This window comes from Triticum aestivum, chromosome 1D, assembly GCF_018294505.1.
Source record: "Triticum aestivum cultivar Chinese Spring chromosome 1D, IWGSC CS RefSeq v2.1, whole genome shotgun sequence".
Classification (NCBI taxonomy): domain Eukaryota; kingdom Viridiplantae; phylum Streptophyta; class Magnoliopsida; order Poales; family Poaceae; genus Triticum; species Triticum aestivum.
The window spans coordinates 430,299,983-430,321,043 of record NC_057796.1 but is presented as its reverse complement, the minus strand read 5'-3'; positions in this window follow the sequence as shown (position 1 = coordinate 430,321,043).

The window sequence follows — 21,061 nt, the reverse complement described above, 5'->3', positions numbered from 1 at the left end:
TTGCAAGACCTCCATGACACTGCGCCACCACCATGAGTAAATACATACCCACTTGTTGTGTAAAGTACATCAACATCGGAGATCCAATTTGAATCACTATATCCTTCTAGCACAGCAGGATGCCCTGAATAAGTAATTCCGTAACTCATAGTACCTCTCAGATAGCGCAAGACCCTTTCTAGTGCATGCCAATGATCATCACCCGGGTTGGACATGAACCTACTCAGTTTGCTCACAGCAAAAGAGATATCTGGTCTTGTAGCGCTAGCTAAGTACATGAGTGAACCGACAATTTGAGAGTATCTTAATTGATCTCTCGTTTCTTTCTTGTTCTTTCTGAGTGTCACGCTGGGATCATAAGGTGTTGGAGAAGGCTTGCTATCCATAAAACCGAATCGGTTCAAGACCTTCTCAACATAGTGAGATTGCGTTAATGTAATCCCACTCTCATCCTTAATAAGTTTGATGCTTAGAATTACATCGGCTTCTCCCAGATCTTTCATGTCAAAACTTTTTGATAGAAAAGACTTGACCTCATTAATTGCATTAATGTTTGTACCAAAGATCAGTATGTCGTCCACATACAAACATAATATGACACTATTGCCCCCACCATGGAGATAGTAAACACACCTATCAGCCTCGTTAATGACAAATCCTGCAGAAGTCAGAGTTCTTTCAAACTTCTCATGCCATTGCTTAGGTGCCTGTTTCAGACCATACCAAGATTTTAACAACTTGCACACCTTTCTCTCTTCACCCTTTACCACAAACCCGTCAGGCTGATCCATATAGATCTCCTCTTCCAACTCTCCATTGAGAAAAGCTGTCTTTACATCCATTTGATGAATGATAAGACCATAAGAGGCAGCCAAGGAAAGTAACACTCGAATGGTGGTCATTCTAGCAACGGGTGAATAGGTGTCAAAGTAATCTTCGCCTTCTTTCTGAGTGTAGCCCTTGGCCACTAGCCGCGCCTTGTACTTATCAATAGTACCATCAGGCTTTAGCTTCTTTTTGAACACCCACTTACAGCCCACAGGTTTACAACCATATGGTCTATCAGTTAGTTCCCAAGTTCCATTAGAAAGAATTGAGTCCATCTCATTATGAACAACTTCTTTCCAATCATCTACATCCGGAGATGCATATGCTTCTGCAATCGTCTTGGGTGTGTCGTCCACAAGGTGTACAATGAAATCATCACCAAAGGATTTTGCAATCCTTTGTCTCTTGTTCCTTCTAGGAACTTCATTGTTCTCCTTCTCAAGGACTTCCTCATGTGATTGTTCGAAATATTCATCAGTTGTACTAGATTCAGGAATTATCTCAGAAGAAAATCTAGCAATGCTATGCATATCTTTCATAGGAAATATGTTCTCAAAAAATGTTGCATCACGAGATTCCATTATAGTATCAACATGCATATCAGGTACTTCGGATTTTACCACTAAAAACCTATAAGCAATGCTCCGTTGAGCATACCCTAGAAAGACACAATCCACTGTCTTTGGTCCAAGTTTGCGTTTCTTAGGAATAGGAATATTGACCTTTGCCAAACATCCCCAAGTGCGCAAATAAGAAAGTTATGGTTTTCTCCCAACCCACTCCTCATAAGGGGTTTTCTCTTTATTATTGTTGGGAACTCTATTCAGGACATGACATGAAGTCAATAGAGCCTCCCCCCACCATGCCTTAGATAAACCAGCAGTGTCTAACATGGCATTCACCAAGTCAGTCAATGTGCGGTTTTTCCTCTCGGCCACTCCATTTGATTGAGGTGAATAGGGAGGAGTCCTCTCATGAATAATACCATGTTCCTCACAAAATTCATCAAAAACTTTTGGAAAATACTCTCCACCACGATCGGACCTAAGACGCTTGATCTTTCTCTCTAGTTGATTTTCAACTTCAGTTTTATAGATTTTAAAGTAGTCTAATGCTTCATCTTTAGTTTGCAACAAATAAACATAGCAAAATCTAGTCGCATCATCAATCAAAGTCATGAAATATCTCTTTCCACCTTTTGTCAACACACCATTCATCTCACAAAGATCAGAATGTATGAGTTCTAGAGGTGCCAAGTTTCTCTCCTCGGCAGCCTTATGAGGCTTTCGAGGTTGCTTAGATTGCACACAACTATGGCACTTAGAACCTTTGGCAACTGTGAAGTTCGGAATTAAACTCATGCTGGATAGCCGAGACATTAAACCAAAATTAATATGACATAAACGAGAGTGCCAAATACTTGCATCATCATTAACATTAGCACAAATTTGGTTTATTGACTTATTGCAAAAATCTGAAAGAGAAAAGCGGAACAAGCCTCCGCACTCATAGCCTTTTCCTATAAATTGTCCAAATCTTGACACGATTACTTTATTGGACTCTAAAACTACCTTAAATCCATCTCGACATAGAAGGGAGCCGCTAACTAGATTCTTGTTCATAGTAGGGACATGTTGCACGTTCCTTAGTTGCACGATCTTTCCCGAAGTAAACTTCAGATCCACCGTGCCAATGCCACGAACAGAAGCATGTGACCCATTCCCCATTAGGACGGAAGAATCCCTTGCGACCTGATAAGAAGTAAACAGGGAGATGTCAGCACACACATGAACGTTAGCACCCGAATCAATCCACCACGAAGATGATTGAAATACTGAAAGCACAATAGGTAAATTACCATACCCATCAGTATTGCTAGCGGTCACCATGTTGACAGTCTTGGAGCTTGTTTTCCCTCTGCGGTCTGCATGTTCAGGGCATTCCTTGGAAAAGTGTCCAGGCTTCCCACAGGCGTAGCACTCTAGCTCAGCCTTGTTGAACTTCTTCTTCTTGAAGGTAGTAGTCTTGGTAGGCTTGTTGAAAACAGGTTTGTTCTTCCCTTTGTTCTTGTTCTGTGGGTACCTCTGCACCATGTTAGCAGTAGGCTGAACCTCACCTCCTTTTTCAGTGGTATCTTTAGCCCGAGCTTTTTCTTCAACATCAAGAGATGCAATCATATTTTCAACTGATATCTCCTGCCTCTTATGCTTCAGAGTTGTGGCGAAATTCCTCCATGAAAGAGGCAACTTTGCAATCATGCACCCAGCCACGAATTTGTCGGGTAGAACACATTTAAGGAGTTCAAATTCCTTCACAATGCACTGTATCTCATGAGCTTGTTCAACCACAGAACGGTTATTCACCATCTTGTAGTCATGAAAACTCTCCATGATGTACAGTTCACTGCCTGCATCTGTTGCACCGAATTTTGCATTCAGTGCATCCCACAGAATTTTTCCGTCGTTTATGTGCATGTACACATCACACAGACGGTCAGCAAGAACACTCAGAATGCATCCCACAAACATAGTATTGGCTTCCTGGAATTTTCTCCGATCTTCGTCGGTCATTCCCTCTGGAGCACCAACACTAGCGTGGAAAACTTTCAGAGCAGTAAGCCAGAGCGTGGTCTTCACCTGCCACCTCTTAAAGTGCACACCGGTAAACTTATCCGGCCTCAGTGCATCAGCGAATCCAGCCATAGTTAACTCAGGAAATTGCCTATAATTAGGTTTTTGGATTGTTGGAATATTAGGCAAGTTCATGATTAATTCCAGTAAATAATTCATGACTAGAAGAGATACTAGCATGCAATAATCTAGCAAACTAGAAGAACAGCAAGACATGCATAACAGCAGCAAACACGTAACAATAGCTGTAGAAACAGACATGAGCAGAGGATGTTGGACGTACTGATCGTTAGCTATTATGGGTGCGACAGTGTTGATGACGATGTTGGCGACGATCTGCTGCTGACGGCGATGAATACGACGATGAGTAGCACCGCCCGACTTGGACGGAAGACGACCCGTGATGATGAATTTGAGCAGTCGCGCACAGCGCTTCCCAAAAACCTAATTCGTCCTCTCCCGGTGCAGGATCGCAAAGACGAACGGTTCCGGAGACCTGCTCTCCCACGCGCCGATGCACGCCGACGTTTGGGATGGAGTAGACTACGATGGCGGTGCAAGTTGTGAGATGAGGCAAAACCCTAGGTGTTTTTCGGTGTGTCTCTGGCCGCAGCCGGTAGCTGTATATATATTAGGACCAGAGGCGGTATTGTGTCGCGACCACAATCTCAAACCGACTCGGTTTCTAATTCGTATACTTACCGGACAAGAAATCAAAAACATGTCTGCCAAGACATAAAAATAAAACGGCAAAAGGAAGCTGCGCTCCTGCAAGGAGACGGACCGAATTTCGGCGGACCATTCACGCGCATGTCGCATGTACGCGCCGCCTCGCCTCGCCACGCCACGCCCCGGCCAGGCCAGGCGAGGCGAGGCGAGCGAGCGCGCGCGTGTGGTTTTCCCTTTCTCTTCTCACACACCACTTAGAGTGGTGGAGAGAACCCACTATATAAAGAGGTCCAACTCTTCTTCAACTTCCAAGGTGGGACTAAACTTAGCACCACCACTTGCCATTTTACACATGGGCTTTGAGATTTCAGAAATTGCTATGGGCCTAGCGCATTAATTCTGACAATCCCCCACCAGATCTCAAATACCCATTTAGAGATTTGCCTTCTCTCACCACTTGTTTAATATACCAGTGTTTCAGCAGAGACTGTTAAGTCGAACTTCTGCCTAGAACTTTAAGCTACATCCATTCACAACTTGACAATGGACTATGCCTTGAATTGCTAGTTTTGTGTGAACAGGTTTCACTCAAAGTCTTAACCAGTACCTGACCGCCAGTAGGCTACCCCGCGGTTTGGAGCTTATACGTCATACTCCCTGGTCTCTTCGTGAGCTTACTAGAGATCAGCCAAATCTCATAGACTGCGACGTTTACAGTCAGAACTCATATAGGTGTGTTCTTTCAAGACTGCTCTGTAGGACAGCATCTTTGCTAATTATAGCCAATAGAACCACATTAAGGCATGTTGCCAACCTGCCTTACAGATCTGAGCCTTACAGCTCTGAGAGTTTTGCATCTTCACTTGGAGACGATCATAAGTTATTACTCTCCTCAGTTAACCAATAGCTTGTTCTTCCCAGATCCTAATTCACGGGATCTCCGATCACAAAGGTTGGGTTACTACTATGGTGTAACATCTATGGGTCTCATACCCATCTCCCTCGATGCAATATCTATCACATTTCGTGATTGTCCCTTTGTAAAGGGATCTGCCAGGTTTTTGTCTGTTTGTATATACGTAACAGTTATTACTCCGGAGTTTCTCAACTTCCTGACAGACTTCAAACGTCTTTTCATGTGTCTTGATGACTTTGCATTATCTTTAGAATTGTTCACTTTAGCGATAACCGTTTGGTTATCACAATTCATAAGAATAGCCGGTACAGGTTTTTCAACAACCGGCAAGTCCATCAAGAGCTCACGCAGCCATTCTGCCTCAACAGTAGCTGTGTCCAAAGCAGTTAATTCTGCTTCCATAGTTGACCTCGTCAATATGGTTTGCTTGCAAGACCTCCATGACACTGCGCCACCACCATGAGTAAATACATACCCACTTGTTGCGTAAAGTACATCAACATCGGAGATCCATTTTGAATCACTATATCCTTCTAGCACAGCAGGATGCCCTGAATAAGTAATTCCGTAACTCATAGTACCTCTCAGATAGCGCAAGACCCTTTCTAGTGCATGCCAATGATCATCACCCGGGTTGGACATGAACCTACTCAGTTTGCTCACAGCAAAAGAGATAGCTGGTCTTGTAGCGCTAGCTAAGTACATGAGTGAACCGACAATTTGAGAGTATCTTAATTGATCTCTCGTTTCTTTCTTGTTCTTTCTGAGTGTCACGCTGGGATCATAAGGTGTTGGAGAAGGCTTGCTATCCATAAAACCGAATCGGTTCAAGACCTTCTCAACATAGTGAGATTGCGTTAATGTAATCCCACTCTCATCCTTAATAAGTTTGATGTTTAGAATTACATCGGCTTCTCCCAGATCTTTCATGTCAAAACTTTTTGATAGAAAAGACTTGACCTCATTAATTGCATTAATGTTTGTACCAAAGATCAGTATGTCGTCCACAGACAAACATAATATGAGACTATTGCCCCCACCATGGCGATAGTAAACACACCTATCAGCCTCGTTAATGACAAATCCTGCAGAAGTCAGAGTTCTTTCAAACTTCTCATGCCATTGCTTAGGTGCCTGTTTCAGACCATACAAAGATTTTAACAACTTGCACACCTTTCTCTCTTCACCCTTTACCACAAACCCGTCAGGCTGATCCATATAGATCTCCTCTTCCAACTCTCCATTGAGAAAAGCTGTCTTTACATCCATTTGATGAATGATAAGACCATAAGAGGCAGCCAAGGAAAGTAACACTCGAATGGTGGTCATTCTAGCAACGGGTGAATAGGTGTCAAAGTAATCTTCGCCTTCTTTCTGAGTGTAGCCCTTGGCCACTAGCCGCGCCTTGTACTTATCAATAGTATCATCAGGCTTTAGCTTCTTTTTGAACACCCACTTACAGCCCACAGGTTTACAACCATATGGTCTATCAGTTAGTTCCCAAGTTCCATTAGAAAGAATTGAGTCCATCTCATTATGAACAGCTTCTTTCCAATCGTCTACATCCGGAGATGCATATGCTTCTGCAATCGTCTTGGGTGTGTCGTCCACAAGGTATACAATGAAATCATCACCAAAGGATTTTGCAATCCTTTGTCTCTTGTTCCTTCTAGGAACTTCATTGTTATCCTTCTCAAGGACTTCCTCATGTGATTGTTCGAAATATTCATCAGTTGTACTAGATTCAGGAATTATCTCAGAAGAAAATCTAGCAATGCTATGCATATCTTTCATAGGAAATATGTTCTCAAAAAATGTTGCATCACGAGATTCCATTATAGTATCAACATGCATATCAGGTACTTCAGATTTTACCACTAAAAACCTATAAGCAATGCTCCGTTGAGCATACCCTAGAAAGACACAATCCACTGTCTTTGGTCCAAGTTTGCATTTCTTAGGAATAGGAATATTGACCTTTGCCAAACATCCCCAAGTGCGCAAATAAGAAAGTGATGGTTTTCTCCCAACCCACTCCTCATAAGGGGTTTTCTCTTTATTATTGTTGGGAACTCTATTCAGGACATGACATGAAGTCAATAGAGCCTCCCCCCACCATGCCTTAGATAAACCAGCAGTGTCTAACATGGCATTCACCAAGTCAGTCAATGTGCGGTTTTTCCTCTCGGCCACTCCATTTGATTGAGGTGAATAGGGAGGCGTCCTCTCATGAATAATACCATGTTCCTCACAAAATTCATCAAAAACTTTTGGAAAATACTCTCCACCACGATCGGACCTAAGACGCTTGATCTTTCTCTCTAGTTGATTTTCAACTTCAGCTTTATAGATTTTAAAGTAGTCTAATGCTTCATCTTTAGTTTGCAACAAATAAACATAGCAAAATCTAGTCGCATCATCAATCAAAGTCATAAAATATCTCTTTCCACCTTTTGTCAACACACCATTCATCTCACAAAGATCAGAATGTATGAGTTCTAGAGGCGCCAAGTTTCTCTCCTCGGCAGCCTTATGAGGCTTTCGAGGTTGCTTAGATTGCACACAACTATGGCACTTAGAACCTTTGGCAACTGTGAAGTTCGGAATTAAACTCATGCTGGATAGCCGAGACATTAAAAAATTAATATGACATAAACGAGAGTGCCAAATACTTGCATCATCATTAACACTAGCACAAACTTGGTTTATTGACTTATTGCAAAAATCTGAAAGAGAAAAACGAAACAAGCCTCCGCACTCATAGCCTTTTCCTATAAATTGTCCAAATCTTGACACGATTACTTTATTGGACTCTAAAACTACCTTAAATCCATCTCGACATAGAAGGGAGCCGCTAACTAGATTCTTGTTCATAGTAGGGACATGCTGCACGTTCCTTAGTTGCACGATCTTTCCCGAAGTAAACTTCAGATCCACCGTGCCAATGCCACGAACAGAAGCATGTGACCCATTCCCCATTAGGACGGAAGAATCCCTTGCGACCTGATAAGAAGTAAACAGGGAGATGTCAGCACACACATGAACGTTAGCACCCGAATCAATCCACCACGAAGATGATTGAAATATTGAAAGCACAATAGGTAGATTACCATACCCATCAGTATTGCTAGCGGTCACCATGTTGACAGTCTTGGAGCTTGTTTTCCCTCTGCGGTCTGCACGTTCAGGGCATTCCTTGGAAAAGTGTCCAGGCTTCCCACAGGCATAGCACTCTAGCTCAGCCTTGTTGAACTTCTTCTTCTTGAAGGTAGTAGTCTTGGTAGGCTTGTTGACAACAGGTTTGTTCTTCCCTTTGTTCTTGTTCTGTGGGTACCTCTGCACCATGTTAGCAGTAGGCTGAACCTCACCTCCTTTTTCAGTGGTATCTTTAGCCCGAGCTTTTTCTTCAACATCAAGAGATGCAATCAGATTTTCAACTGATATCTCCTGTCTCTTATGCTTCAGAGTTGTGGCGAAATTCCTCCATGAAGGAGGCAACTTTGCAATCATGCACCCAGCCACGAATTTGTCGGGTAGAACACATTTAAGGAGTTCAAGTTCCTTCACAATGCACTATATCTCATGAGCTTGTTCAACCACAGAACGGTTATTCACCATCTTGTAGTCATGAAAACTCTCCATGATGTACAGTTCACTGCCTGCATCTGTTGCACCGAATTTTGCATTCAGTGCATCCCACAGAATCTTTCCGTCATTTATGTGCATGTACACATCACACAGACGGTCAGCAAGAACACTCAGAATGCATCCCACAAACATAGTATTGGCTTCCTGGAATTTTCTCCGATCTTCGTCAGTCATTCCCTCTGGAGCACCAACACTAGCGTGGAAAACTTTCAGAGCAGTAAGCCAGAGCGTGGTCTTCACCTGCCACCTCTTAAAGTGCACACCGGTAAACTTATCCGGCCTCAGTGCATCAGCGAATCCAGCCATAGTTAACTCAGGAAATTGCCTATAATTAGGTTTTTGGATTGTTGGAATATTAGGCAAGTTCATGATTAATTCCAGTAAATAATTCATGACTAGAAGAGATACTAGCATGCAATAATCTAGCAAACTAGAAGAACAGCAAGACATGCATAACAGCAGCAAACACGTAACAATAGCTGTAGAAACAGACATGAGCAGAGGATGTTGGACGTACTGATCGTTAGCTATTATGGGTGCGACAGTGTTGATGACGATGTTGGCGACGATCTGCTGCTGACGGCGATGAATACGACGATGAGTAGCACCGCCCGACTTGGACGGAAGACGACCCGTGATGATGAATTTGAGCAGTCGCGCACAGCGCTTCCCAAAAACCTAATTCGTCCTCTCCCGGTGCAGGATCGCAAAGACGAACGGTTCCGGAGACCTGCTCTCCCACGCGCCGATGCACGCCGACGTTTGGGATGGAGTAGACTACGATGGCGGTGCAAGTTGTGAGATGAGGCAAAACCCTAGGTGTTTTTCGGTGTGTCTCTGGCCGCAGCCGGTAGCTGTATATATATTAGGACCAGAGGCGGTATTGTGTCGCGACCACAATCTCAAACCGACTCGGTTTCTAATTCGTATACTTACCGGACAAGAAATCAAAAACATGTCTGCCAAGACATAAAAATAAAACGGCAAAAGGAAGCTGCGCTCCTGCAAGGAGACGGACCGAATTTCGGCGGACCATTCACGCGCATGTCGCATGTACGCGCCGCCTCGCCTCGCCACGCCACGCCCCGGCCAGGCCAGGCGAGGCGAGGCGAGCGAGCGCGCGCGTGTGGTTTTCCCTTTCTCTTCTCACACACCACTTAGAGTGGTGGAGAGAACCCACTATATAAAGAGGTCCAACTCTTCTTCAACTTCCAAGGTGGGACTAAACTTAGCACCACCACTTGCCATTTTACACATGGGCTTTGAGATTTCAGAAATTGCTATGGGCCTAGCGCATTAATTCTGACAATCCCCCACCAGATCTCAAATACCCATTTAGAGATTTGCCTTCTCTCACCACTTGTTTAATATACCAGTGTTTCAGCAGAGACTGTTAAGTCGAACTTCTGCCTAGAACTTTAAGCTACATCCATTCACAACTTGACAATGGACTATGCCTTGAATTGCTAGTTTTGTGTGAACAGGTTTCACTCAAAGTCTTAACCAGTACCTGACCGCCAGTAGGCTACCCCGCGGTTTGGAGCTTATACGTCATACTCCCTGGTCTCTTCGTGAGCTTACTAGAGATCAGCCAAATCTCATAGACTGCGACGTTTACAGTCAGAACTCATATAGGTGTGTTCTTTCAAGACTGCTCTGTAGGACAGCATCTTTGCTAATTATAGCCAATAGAACCACATTAAGGCATGTTGCCAACCTGCCTTACAGATCTGAGCCTTACAGCTCTGAGAGTTTTGCATCTTCACTTGGAGACGATCATAAGTTATTACTCTCCTCAGTTAACCAATAGCTTGTTCTTCCCAGATCCTAATTCACGGGATCTCCGATCACAAAGGTTGGGTTACTACTATGGTGTAACATCTATGGGTCTCATACCCATCTCCCTCGATGCAATATCTATCACATTTCGTGATTGTCCCTTTGTAAAGGGATCTGCCAGGTTTTTGTCTGTTTGTATATACGTAACAGTTATTACTCCGGAGTTTCTCAACTTCCTGACAGACTTCAAACGTCTTTTCATGTGTCTTGATGACTTTGCATTATCTTTAGAATTGTTCACTTTAGCGATAACCGTTTGGTTATCACAATTCATAAGAATAGCCGGTACAGGTTTTTCAACAACCGGCAAGTCCATCAAGAGCTCACGCAGCCATTCTGCCTCAACAGTAGCTGTGTCCAAAGCAGTTAATTCTGCTTCCATAGTTGACCTCGTCAATATGGTTTGCTTGCAAGACCTCCATGACACTGCGCCACCACCATGAGTAAATACATACCCACTTGTTGCGTAAAGTACATCAACATCGGAGATCCATTTTGAATCACTATATCCTTCTAGCACAGCAGGATGCCCTGAATAAGTAATTCCGTAACTCATAGTACCTCTCAGATAGCGCAAGACCCTTTCTAGTGCATGCCAATGATCATCACCCGGGTTGGACATGAACCTACTCAGTTTGCTCACAGCAAAAGAGATAGCTGGTCTTGTAGCGCTAGCTAAGTACATGAGTGAACCGACAATTTGAGAGTATCTTAATTGATCTCTCGTTTCTTTCTTGTTCTTTCTGAGTGTCACGCTGGGATCATAAGGTGTTGGAGAAGGCTTGCTATCCATAAAACCGAATCGGTTCAAGACCTTCTCAACATAGTGAGATTGCGTTAATGTAATCCCACTCTCATCCTTAATAAGTTTGATGTTTAGAATTACATCGGCTTCTCCCAGATCTTTCATGTCAAAACTTTTTGATAGAAAAGACTTGACCTCATTAATTGCATTAATGTTTGTACCAAAGATCAGTATGTCGTCCACAGACAAACATAATATGAGACTATTGCCCCCACCATGGCGATAGTAAACACACCTATCAGCCTCGTTAATGACAAATCCTGCAGAAGTCAGAGTTCTTTCAAACTTCTCATGCCATTGCTTAGGTGCCTGTTTCAGACCATACAAAGATTTTAACAACTTGCACACCTTTCTCTCTTCACCCTTTACCACAAACCCGTCAGGCTGATCCATATAGATCTCCTCTTCCAACTCTCCATTGAGAAAAGCTGTCTTTACATCCATTTGATGAATGATAAGACCATAAGAGGCAGCCAAGGAAAGTAACACTCGAATGGTGGTCATTCTAGCAACGGGTGAATAGGTGTCAAAGTAATCTTCGCCTTCTTTCTGAGTGTAGCCCTTGGCCACTAGCCGCGCCTTGTACTTATCAATAGTATCATCAGGCTTTAGCTTCTTTTTGAACACCCACTTACAGCCCACAGGTTTACAACCATATGGTCTATCAGTTAGTTCCCAAGTTCCATTAGAAAGAATTGAGTCCATCTCATTATGAACAGCTTCTTTCCAATCGTCTACATCCGGAGATGCATATGCTTCTGCAATCGTCTTGGGTGTGTCGTCCACAAGGTATACAATGAAATCATCACCAAAGGATTTTGCAATCCTTTGTCTCTTGTTCCTTCTAGGAACTTCATTGTTATCCTTCTCAAGGACTTCCTCATGTGATTGTTCGAAATATTCATCAGTTGTACTAGATTCAGGAATTATCTCAGAAGAAAATCTAGCAATGCTATGCATATCTTTCATAGGAAATATGTTCTCAAAAAATGTTGCATCACGAGATTCCATTATAGTATCAACATGCATATCAGGTACTTCAGATTTTACCACTAAAAACCTATAAGCAATGCTCCGTTGAGCATACCCTAGAAAGACACAATCCACTGTCTTTGGTCCAAGTTTGCATTTCTTAGGAATAGGAATATTGACCTTTGCCAAACATCCCCAAGTGCGCAAATAAGAAAGTGATGGTTTTCTCCCAACCCACTCCTCATAAGGGGTTTTCTCTTTATTATTGTTGGGAACTCTATTCAGGACATGACATGAAGTCAATAGAGCCTCCCCCACCATGCCTTAGATAAACCAGCAGTGTCTAACATGGAATTCACCAAGTCAGTCAATGTGCGGTTTTTCCTCTCGGCCACTCCATTTGATTGAGGTGAATAGGGAGGCGTACTCTCATGAATAATACCATGTTCCTCACAAAATTCATCAAAAACTTTTGGAAAATACTCTCCACCACGATCGGACCTAAGACGCTTGATCTTTCTCTCTAGTTGATTTTCAACTTCAGCTTTATAGATTTTAAAGTAGTCTAATGCTTCATCTTTAGTTTGCAACAAATAAACATAGCAAAATCTAGTCGCATCATCAATCAAAGTCATGAAATATCTCTTTCCACCTTTTGTCAACACACCATTCATCTCACAAAGATCAGAATGTATGAGTTCTAGAGGTGCCAAGTTTCTCTCCTCGGCAGCCTTATGAGGCTTTCGAGGTTGCTTAGATTGCACACAACTATGGCACTTAGAACCTTTGGCAACTGTGAAGTTCGGAATTAAACTCATGCTGGATAGCCGAGACATTAAACCAAAATTAATATGACATAAACGAGAGTGCCAAATACTTGCATCATCATTAACACTAGCACAAATTTGGTTTATTGACTTATTGCAAAAATCTGAAAGAGAAAAGCGGAACAAGCCTCCGCACTCATAGCCTTTTCCTATAAATTGTCCAAATCTTGACACGATTACTTTATTGGACTCTAAAACTACCTTAAAACCATCTCGACATAGAAGGGAGCCACTAACTAGATTCTTGTTCATAGTAGGGACATGCTGCACGTTCCTTAGTTGCACGATCTTTCCCGAAGTAAACTTTAGATCCACCGTGCCAATGCCACGAACAGAAGCATGTGACCCATTCCCCATTAGGACGGAAGAATCACTTGCGACCTGATAAGAAGTAAACAGGGAGATGTCAGCACACACATGAACGTTAGCACCCGAATCAATCCACCACGAAGATGATTGAAATACTGAAAGCACAATAGGTAAATTACCATACCCATCAGTATTGCTAGCGGTCACCATGTTGACAGTCTTGGAGCTTGTTTTCCCTCTGCGGTCTGCACGTTCAGGGCATTCCTTGGAAAAGTGTCCAGGCTTCCCACAGGCGTAGCACTCTAGCTCAGCCTTGTTGAACTTCTTCTTCTTGAAGGTAGTAGTCTTGGTAGGCTTGTTGGAAACAGGTTTGTTCTTCCCTTTGTTCTTGTTCTGTGGGTACCTCTGCACCATGTTAGCAGTAGGCTGAACCTCACCTCCTTTTTCAGTGGTATCTTTAGCCCGAGCTTTTTCTTCAACATCAAGAGATGCAATCAGATTTTCAACTGATATCTCCTGTCTCTTATGCTTCAGAGTTGTGGCGAAATTCCTCCATGAAGGAGGCAACTTTGCAATCATGCACCCAGCCACGAATTTGTCGGGTAGAACACATTTAAGGAGTTCAAGTTCCTTCACAATGCACTGTATCTCATGAGCTTGTTCAACCACAGAACGGTTATTCACCATCTTGTAGTCATGAAAACTCTCCATGATGTACAGTTCACTGCCTGCATCTGTTGCACCGAATTTTGCATTCAGTGCATCCCACAGAATTTTTCCGTCGTTTATGTGCATGTACACATCACACAGACGGTCAGCAAGAACACTCAGAATGCATCCCACAAACATAGTATTGGCTTCCTGGAATTTTCTCCGATCTTCGTCGGTTATTCCCTCTGGAGCACCAACACTAGCGTGGAAAACTTTCAGAGCAGTAAGTCAGAGCGTGGTCTTCACCTGCCACCTCTTAAAGTGCACACCGGTAAACTTATCCGGCCTCAGTGCATCAGCAAATCCAGCCATAGTTAACTCAGGAAATTGCCTACATTTAGGTTTTTGGATTGTTGGAATATTAGGCAAGTTCATGATTAATTCCAGTAAATAATTCATGACTAGAAGAGATACTAGCATGCAATAATCTAGCAAACTAGAAGAACAGCAAGACATGCATAACAGCAGCAAACACATAACAATAGCTGTAGAAACAGACATGAACAGAGGATGTTGGACGTACTGATCGTTAGCTATTATGGGTGCGGCAGTGTTGATGACGATGTTGGTGACGATCTGCTGCTGACGGCGATGAATACGACGATGAGTAGCACCGCCCGACTTGGACGGAAGACGACCCGTGATGACGAATTTGAGCAGTCGCGCACAGCGCTTCCCAAAAACCTAATTCGTCCTCTCCCGGTGCAGGATCGCAAAGATGAACGGTTCCGGAGACCTGCTCTCCCACGCGCCGATGCACGCCGGCGTTTGGGATGGAGTAGACTACGATGGCGGCGCAAGTTGTGAGATGAGGCAAAACCCTAGGTGTTTTTCGGTGTGTCTCTGGCCGCAGCCGGTAGCTGTATATATATTAGGACCAGAGGCGGTATTGTGTCGCGACCACAATCCCAAACCGACTCGGTTTCTAATTCGTATACTTACCAGACAAGAAATCAAAAACTTGTCTGCCAAGACATAAAAATAAAACGGCAAAAGGAAGCTGCGCTCCTGCAAGGAGACGGACCGGATTTCGGCGGACCATTCACGCGCATGTCGCATGTACCCGCCCCGCCCCGGCCCGGCCCGGCCCGGCGAGCGAGCGCGCGCGTGTGGTTTTCCCTTTCTCTTCTCACACACCACTTAGAGTGGTGGAGAGAACCCACTATATAAAGAGGTCCAACTCTTCTTCAACTTCCAAGGTGGGACTAAACTTAGCACCACCACTTGCCATTTTACACATGGGCTTTGAGATTTCAGAAATTGCTATGGGCCTAGTCCATTAATTCTAACACTTTCTACATGCATGCAGTCTTTTCAAGAATTTGGATGCTTAGAGTATCACTTTCATTGAACAAAATTCCCTGAAAAGAAAGCCCAGGAAAATATGAGTCTTTTCGTCTATGTATGGACTTAAAGCACAGATAATCAAGCTGGTTTACTTAGTAAAAGAGAGTGGGTTTTCAGCTCCCGGGTGCCCCTACACCCTCCGTGAACAGTAAATTCAGAAAAAACAGAAACAAAATTCAAAAAAAGTTGAAACTTTGCAACATCATATATGATCAAACTTTGTAGGTGCTTGCAACATCATACATGATCAAACAACGTGAAATGTGTCATGTAACTGACAACCCTCTGGAAGTAATAACTGATAAGCAACTTTGCTAATTCTTTTAAGAATTCTGAAAGGTCCATAAAACTTGGAGTGCAGCTTTAGATGCATGTGCAAGCTCGATAATGTGCGCCTATAAGGTTGAAGCTTCAAATAGACCATATCCCCTACATTGAATGTTCTTTCCTTTCTCTTTTTATCAGCATAGTGCTTCATTCTTTCTTGAGATTTCAACAAATTCTTCTTAATGACCTCAAGAGCAAGTTCTCTATTCCGTAGGAATTGAGAAATGGTATATATTCACCGAGTTCTTTCAAATGGTAGATGTGCCCTAACCGCGCAATATACTAACAGGTATGCACATTTTCTGAAAAAGAATAAAAAGAAACCATCATGTCAGTTGCTTCACGCGACGGCATGGGGCTTGCTACGGAGCAACTGAGAAATGTGAAAACATTGCTGGAGCCTATTGCTGCTATATGCGAAGGCATGGGGCTATCTGATAGAGAAATGGCAGTTGATTCTGCAGGTTCGGAGATTGGAAATAAACAACATTTTAGCAAAACAAGCACGTAGTGCATCACAAGGTTCCGATAGTTTTGCAGCACCTTCAAAGAAGAGGCCCATCGGGTCGCCCTAGCACAAGTCACGACAAGGCGCCATATAAGCAGCCATCTATAAGGACTAGGTTTTGTTCCATATGGAGGGGTCAAGGTCACAAGAGTACCACTTGTCCTCAACGAGGTGATCTTCCAAAGGCACCGATGCTCCAGATGCAACCTACGAGGTCACAGGAAGAACACTTGCACCAACCAACCCAAGCCAGACTTTCAAGGTTGATTTTCAGTACGGCTTGTGCTTGAAGTTCAGTTTGCTAACTGAATAATGAGTTTTTTTTTTGCGGGTAGAATAATGAGCTGTTTGACAAGTGGACAACAACATTGCGTAGTTGTGAGCTTGTTTCTTTGTTTGTGTCGCTATTGTGCATGGCTTAGTTAAAAATAACATGTGATGCACTGACTTTGTGACGTTGCTGTGTTCAAGAGTGTGGTTTAACTGTATCAGCGATGGAAATTCTGCCGTTGTTGTTTCTTAATTATATCTTCATGAGCCTGGTCTGATGTTTGACGTATGCAAATTCAGCGACAAGAACCTTTCTATTGTTGTTGTGCACAACTGCACAGGAGGAAACATTTCACGTAGAGCGAAAAAAAATTGCTCTGAATCTAGATGCGGCGTGGACGAATAAAAAGAAATGCTGAGTGAAAAAAGAACCGTGTCCAAAATTCAACGATGCAACGTGGTTGGGTGAAAAAAGAACTGTGCCGATCATTGTGTGGGCTGTGCATGATGTAAGTTTTTTGGGACTTGATGAGCAGCAAGTGCTGATGCCTTGCCAGGAACGCACCGACGAAGAGGAAGAAGCCATAGCTAGAGCTGTGTTTGAGTTGGGGATGGCTGGTATGCAATGCATCTCTGCTATAAATAGACAGGCTGCCATTGGCAACCGCATGAAAATCCAAATGATCGGCTCAAACGGCTCTCTGCTTCGGACAGGAACATGACTACCGAGTCAATCCCATGTACTTAACCTGGCTTCTCCGCTATGAACATGTATGGCCGTTTGATGGCAACTATGCGTGCTCCCCTGTGCCGAGTCCTCTACATGAGATGTCACTGTTTATTTAATTGACGGTTGTAGCATTTTAACCAGGACAGTTAAAGCATATGTTGTCATTGTTTGCAGTACCGTCACAACATTTTTCATCGTTGTTTGCAGTATCCAGCCGTGCCGATCGTAGCACTAAAACTACGCCGATGTCACTCGACTGAGACTTAATTCATGCATGCGTGGATACGAATTCTAGACATACCTTTATTTAATAGCAATACGGGAGAGTAGAAAAGGTTTGTCGCTGAAATACGGCAAATACATGCATGCGTGCCGCTGATCAACAAAACGTGTGACGGCACAAATACCGGCCTCCAGGTAGCTCGATCACCAAAAGGCATTTTCGTCCTTGTCAGGGATGTATAAGGGCAACTCCAATGGCCACCTATAATTTTCCTATCGCATTCGTCCGCGGGTGGGGACCAGTCCGCAGACATGGATACGAAGGCCGTCATCCTTCACTACCCGCATACATTTCAAACATTGTTTCAACAAACCGGATGAAATTCATGCAAACACATCGGATTTCATATAGACTGGACGAAATTCGTTACAGCTTGGACATATTTTAACTAAAAATAGCTAAAACTATGTGCATGTTCGGCCGCGCGGAGCTCCACTCCCATGACACGGCTACACTACACTAGTCTACGACTGGCCGTGGCGGATCCCTTCGTCCCCCCGCCCCCCAATGCCTGGCAGCCCGCTCGTCGGACTGCCGTGAGCCCTAGAGGTATATTCTTCTCTCATATCTTCCTTATGTCCGGCTGCGCCGCTCATCGGAGTGGCAAAGGGGTGCTTCGGCCGGAGGGGAAGGGGGGCTCCGCTTCCATGAACCCAAGGCATGGGTCGACGATGGTCTGCGTTGAACCGGGCAAGACACCGGCTGTGTACGCCGGTGTCGCCTCAGCGGTGGCCTCCCATGTTCTACTTCTCCTGGATGATGGCGACGAACGCAGACGTGCTAGACTCCGCGTCGTCGACCTCCACCGGTAGGCCGCTGTCACGGACACGTTCACAGTGGATGGCACGGTCACTGGCACAGGAGGAGCGGTATGACACGGCGTCGTCCACGGCAGCCATGATGCTTGTGCCGTCGTGGTCCACCACGTGCTAGCCTGGAGCAACACGCCACTCCTTGATGAGCTGGTTCGAAGCAGCGAGTTACTGAACGATGTGCCGGTTTGGAGCTTCTGCCTCTGCGAGCTGGCCTGCAGCCGCCTGGGCCGTCGACAGAGGCGGGGCAGAGAGTTGCATGGCTCGTATCCGGCGGGCTCGACGGGCCACCGAGCCAACTTGTATGCCAAAGAACTCGGCTTCCTGCTCGCCGGATGCCATGAAGCTTGTGGAGAAAATTGTGTGCAAGGAGGAGATGTGAGCGGAGTGTGATGCGATTTTTGCCCGGCGTCTAGCATCGTTTTAATAGCGGGGGAACGGCCGGACCAACCGGCGTTGTGTTTAATGACGGGTGGCTCGCGAACGGACTTGTGGCTGGAGTAGGTTTCTCGGCGCATGCATGGGTTTTAATTGAGCACGACGGGCAGTCTGTGGTCGTTTGAATGCGGTGAGGAGGCACGTTCAGCTGGATGAGCAACGGGCGGCGCTCTCTCGGTCGACGTGCCCCTTCAATGCCGTCAGTGAGAGGTTGTGTCCGTTTACACAGCCCTCCTGTCCAGTCAAATCACGGGCATCAATGCCGACCGCTGCATGCTCTAGGCCGACATAAATGGGAGGAATGGTGGGTGGGTCAGGACGGTCAGACGTGGGCATGGCAACGGTCCGGACGCTCGCAAAGCCTCCATGTTTATCTTCGGTTTACAGGAGAAAATGTGTCCAGACCGATCGTGTTGAATCGTTTCCATGGTTAAGACGTGTGCGGGCGGTCTGAGGATCCCTAAGAAAGTTGTGAGTGAGTACTAGAAGTAGCACGCACCCTGTTTTCTAAACAAGACTGTTCGTACTTTGGTAAGAAGATCGAAACGACAACAAATGGATTTAGGGCCGTGCCAATTGCCCGCGAGTTGAAGGTTGGATTTATAGACCTTTTTCTCTTTATATACGATACGAAAAAAGAAAATGTGATTGGGTTGAGGCCCGACGAAGTTGAGGTTCCCCTCCGTAGCGACCCCGACGAAGAGCTAGCCCGTCGACGAGCGACGCTCACACTGGCCGCTGGCGTGTTGTACGTCCCCTACTCTACTCCGACGGCGAGTTGGATGAGGCATGACTCGGGCACCTACAAGACTCTCTCCGCCGTCGTCGCCTACTCGCCGTGACGCGCATGATCTATATATTCTATGCCCGCCTTCCTCGTACTACTCGTAGGGTGGGCCGCCTACGTCGCGCGCGCACGGGATCACGACGGCGCTCTACGGGATCCTGCACCAGCCGGCGGCCGCGTACGTACTTCCATGGGAACTCATTGTCTCTTGCGCCAACGACGGTGAGAGACACAGACCGCCTCTCAGACCCAGCGCGCTCCCGTCGGTCCGGTCGTGGCCGGATCTACCTGTTGCGCTGGACATGGTGCGTGATCTGTCTCGGCGCTGCACGATCGAGTACAACAAGCCCAACATGCCGGAGCCCCCCACGCGGTTCGATTCGACCACGTCGCCGTCGGGGCGGTCGTGCCCAACGGGGCATCTCCGTCGAGCACGACGACGCGACGGCCGACGGGATACGTGGAGTGGCTGGACATGACATGAAGCCGGCACGGTCCTTGCATTGGTTGGTGTACTAGTACAATACATGCCGTTCGTTCGGGAAGGTGCCGAGAAAGTCGCTGGCGGCGGGGGACGGGGAAGCGAGTTGGTGGTCATAGCTTGACGGCGACCCGTTTGGCCATTCGCTAAACTCGTTTGCACAAAAACCGCTACTAGTCGTTTACCGTAACGTAAAGCTCGATTTATCTGATTTACGGAAACCATTCTCTAATTTGCTACGCTAATAACCATACGCGGTTTTACTTACTTACCCAAGCAACCCCTTTAAGGTATCATCTGGAGAATCAGGTGTGTACGTTGGTGTTTATGTATCAGCGGTCAGAATTTGTAGGATACACACAACTCGCTCTTGTTTTTTTTAGGAGAACTTCTTGCCGCTTTATTTAAACAAAGTCTGGAATGTCAGCAGAAATTACATCTAAGATAAAGTCTGGTGGCGAAGCTCGCACCGTTCCTCACCTACCCCTACTTTAGCTAGCTTATGAGCGGCAACATTGCCAAAACGACCAACCCAAGAAACCTTGAATTCCATCATTGAGTTGAGCATTTCCTTGATATCTTGCACCCAAGGCCCCACAGCAGATAGATTCAGAGATGGTTGATTGAGCATTTGCACCACCGCCTTACTATCCAGCTCAACATGAGCACGCTGCACTTGAAGATTGACGGCCATTTGAACAGCCCTCCTGCAGGCCAGCACCTCCACTGCTTCAGGGTCAGCAATCAGCGGGAAGTGATGGCATCCTCCAGCCAAAACGGCACCATGATGATCCCGTAGCACTGCACCTCCTCCCCCTTTCTCTCCATGCCTCGAGACCGCGCCGTCGGAATTGACCTTGATCCATCCGTCTTCTGGGGGCTCCCACTTATGGACGATCTTGGGTTCCGGCTGCGACGCCCTCC